The 4,151-nt window shown below is 39.3% G+C and overlaps 1 pseudogene; it reads right to left on the bottom strand.

Annotated features, from left to right (window-relative positions):
* Positions 1 to 636: 636 nt before the first annotated feature.
* LOC114031156 lies at positions 637 to 2,200 on the bottom strand (annotated as a pseudogene).
* Positions 2,201 to 4,151: the final 1,951 nt, after the last annotated feature.

Genomic DNA, 4,151 nt, shown 5'->3' with positions numbered 1-4,151 from the left:
TGCCTAGTACAAATTTCAAAGCAATTGGTTTTGTAATATGTTAGCCAAGAGTATTTGGCAAAGCAAGTAAGTCATGGGGCAAATAAAATACCTGCTTCTAACATTACAAAGGGGGAAAAACATATTATAGTTAGATTTCTTTTTTTGCAGGCTCAATCAGCTTTTAAAACTTTTTTTGAGTCATTTTTTCAGTCGTGTCTGACTCTTCATAACCATTTGGGGTTTTCTTGACAAAGATCCTGGGGCGATTTGCCATTTCCTTCTCCAGTACATTTTACAGGTGAGGAAACTGAGGTAAACAGGGTTAAGTGACTTGCCCAGGATCACAGAGCTAGGAAGTGTTTTGAGGCTGGATTTGAATGCAGGTCATGCTGACTGTAGGCTTAGCACTTTATCTACTGTGTCACCTACCTGCCCAGGTTTAAACCCTATTGGCTTGCAACAAACCTTTGTGATGAATTGACAGCTGCATTATCTGCTTAGAGAAGAATTTTCTTTTTTTTTTTTGTGAGATGTACATTTTATTCAAAAGTTTAAATATTCTTCAGACAATACACAGATTTTCCAATAAAAATTCTTATACAATTTGCTCAGACAACTGAAATTGAAGGATGTGTGGCAAATGAAGGTGACTCCTCATGAGTGCTCTTCAGTCAGTTTTTCAACTTTTGTTACACCTTCTTCGATGGGTCCGACCATATTGAGGGCATACTCTGGGAAATGGTCATACTGACCTGCCAAGATTTGCTGGAATCCCTTAATGGTCTCTCTCAGGGGAACCAACTTCCCCATATGTCCTGTGAAAACCTCAGCAACCTGGAATGGCTATGACAAAAAATGCTGGATTTTCCAGGCCCAAGACACTGTTAACTTGTCTTCTTCTGACAACTCATCCATACCAAGGATGGCAATGATGTCCTGGAGGGACTTAGAGTCCTGCAGAATCGTTTGCACACCTCGGGCAACACCATAATGCTCATTGCCAACAATGTTGGGCTCCATAATCTGGGAAGTGGATTTGAGAGGGTTCACTGCTGGGTAAATGTCCAGCTCAGCAATGGCCTAGGACAGCATAGCAGTGGCATCCAAATTAGCAAAGGTGGTGGTAGGAACAGGGTCAGTCAAGTCATCAGCAGGCATATAAATGACTTGCACAGAGGTGATAGAACCTTTTTTTGGTTGTAGTTTTCTTCATGGTGCCCATATCAGTGGCCAAGGTGATCTTGTAACCCACAGCAGAGAGCACCCTGACTAGTAAAGCAGACACCTCTGAGTCAACCTGAGTGAATCAGAAGAAGTTATCAATGAAAAGCAGTACATCTTGACCCTCTTGGTCTCTGAAGTATCCAGCCACAGTGAGGCCAGTCAAGGATACCTGAACCCAAATGCCAGGTTGTTCATTCATCTGGCCATATACCAATGCTATTTTGGAAGTGGTAACCTTCAGATTGATGGCATCAGACTCAATCATCTCACCATACAAGTCATTGCCTTCTCGGGTACATTCACCAACACCAGCAAACACAGAATAACCACCATGGGCCTTGGCAACATTGTTGATTTGCTCCATAATCAATACAATCTTTCCCATATCAGTACCACCAAAGAGACCAATTTTGCCACCCTGGGCATATGGGGCCAAAAGATCCACAACTTTGATGCCAGTGACCAGGGTTTCTTGCACTACAGTCATCTCTCTGAATTTGGGAGTCTCAGCATGAATATCAGCAAACTGTTTGGTTTTGATTGGACCCCTTTCATCAATAAGCTATCCAATCACATTCATGATTCTTCTTAGAGTCTCAGGCCCCACAGGCATTTTGATTGGGGTGCCAGAAATCCAGGACCTCTCCCTCTGACCAATCCATCAGTACTATCCATAGCAATGGTCCAGACTGTGTTCTCACCCAGGTGTTGGGTGACCTCCAAAACCAACCTGGTTTCCCTGTCTTGCACTTCCAGGGCATTGAGGATGGGAGGGAGCCCCTCATCAAACTGCATGTCCAGCACAGCCTGATGACAGCCATGATGTGCCAGCTGGCCACCCTGCTCTTGGGGGCAGGGGGATGTCATGGTCACATAGTCCCAGGCAGCCAGTGCATGATGAGGCCACTTGCAACAAGGTCTGGGCCTGAGGCATGAGGGCCCAAAGTGCACCCAAGGCTGAGGTTGAGGCAGAGCAGCCCACTAGCCCCAACATGGAGGAGTCTGGGGATACACTGAGCTGAGAATTATTTTCAAGACTCATTGCAGGATCTCAGTTTAGATAACAGGTGGACATTTAGCAATTTACATTTTTTTTCTTCTTCATTGTTTACATGGCAATACTTTCTTTCATTTTCTTTCACTTCCCATTTAAACCTGAAAATTGAATGTACTGAATCATTTACAATTCATATTGACCTGTGAAAGGACATTCTCTTTAGTGTGTGTTTGTTAATTAAACAAATAAACAAAAAACAAAAACTTATTTATTTTTATTCTTTTTTTTAATTATAAATTCTCTCCCTCCTTCTTGTACCTCCCCCATCACTGAGAAAGCAAGCAATATGATATCAATTATACATGTGAGCAAATGTTAAATATTTCCATACTGTGCCCAAAAAAGGCAAAAAAAAATAATAAGAACACTATATATCAATTTGGACTCAGAGTTCATCAGATCTTTGGAGGTGGATGACATTTTTCATTAGGAATCCTTTGGAATTTTCTTGAATTCATAGCATTGATCTGAGTAGCCAAGTCTTTCACACTTGATGATCATTACAAAATTGTTGTTCCTGTACACAATGATCTCCTGGTTCAGCTCACATCACTCTACAACAGGTCACATAGGTCTTCCCATTTTTTTTTCTGAAACCATTCCCTTCATAATTTCTTATGGCATAATAGTATCACATCACCATTATATGTCATGACTTGTTTAGTCATTCTCCAACTGATGGGTGTATTCCCCAATTTACAATTTGTCACCATAAAAAGAATTACTATAAATAGTTTTGTACATATGGGCCCTTTTTTTCTTTTTCTTTGATCTCTTTGGAGATACAGACCTAATATTGGCATTGCTGGGTATTCATAGTTTTATACCCCTCCAGGCATAGTTCTAAATTGTTCACTAGAATGGTTGGACCAGTTCACAACTTCTCCATCAGTTCATTGGTGTAATTATTTTCCTTTATCCCTTACAGCATTTGTTATTTCATATAGGAATGAAGTGGTACTTGAGTTGTTTGAATTTGTATTTCTTTCATCAATAGTGATTTAGAGCACTTTTTCCTATATAACTACAGTTAGCTTTGATATCGTCTAAAAACTTCCTTTTCATATCCCTTAACAATCTATCAATTGAGGAATGGCTGTTATTTTTTATAAATTTGACTGTTTGCTATATATATGAGAAAAGAGGAATCAGAGAAACCTGCTGCAAACATTTTTTTAAATATTCCTTTGTTGTCGATTGGTACCAAGTCACTTAACCCCAATTGCCTCACCACAAAATAAATAAATAAATGATAAATAAAATCAAAAATAAAAAAAAAATACAAACAAAAACAAAGTCTTCTGCTCCTTTAACATGGACACTGCTAAATCTTGTGTGATCCTGACTGTGGCTCCATGATGTTTGGGTTGTTTCTTTCTGGCTGCTTACAATATTTTCTCCTTGATATGAAAGCTCTGCAAATTGTCAATAATATTCCTGGAAGTCTTCATTTGGGGATTTCTTTCAGGAGGTGATCGGTAGATTCTTTTGATTTCTATGCTACCCTTTGGATCTAAGCTATTGAGGCAGTTTTCCTTGATAATTTCTTGAAATACAATGTGTAGGTTCTTTTTTTATCATGGTTGTTAGGCAGTCCAATTTTTTTTTTTAATTTTAATTGCCTCTCCTCTTTTTCAAGTTGGTAGTATTTCTGATGAGATATTTTACATTTCCTTCCATTTTAAAAAATGTGGTTGGGTGCCTCGGTATTGATATATAGATGAAATAGATGGCAATGCCTTAATTGTAAATACATTGTAAAGGCCACCAGGATCTCTTCCATCTTTATCCATTAGAGTAATGCAAAATACCTTGAGGGATTTAGGAAGTGAAGTGTATTCCAGGTTGGAGCTCTAGAGAAGATTTCACTTGAGGAGATAGTACCTAA

The sequence above is a fragment of the Vombatus ursinus genome, unplaced genomic scaffold (assembly GCF_900497805.2).
Source record: "Vombatus ursinus unplaced genomic scaffold, bare-nosed wombat genome assembly UNPS02015089.1, whole genome shotgun sequence".
Taxonomy (NCBI): domain Eukaryota; kingdom Metazoa; phylum Chordata; class Mammalia; order Diprotodontia; family Vombatidae; genus Vombatus; species Vombatus ursinus.
The sequence above is the reverse complement of the archived record's forward strand: the minus strand, read 5'-3'. Positions and strand labels throughout refer to the sequence as shown.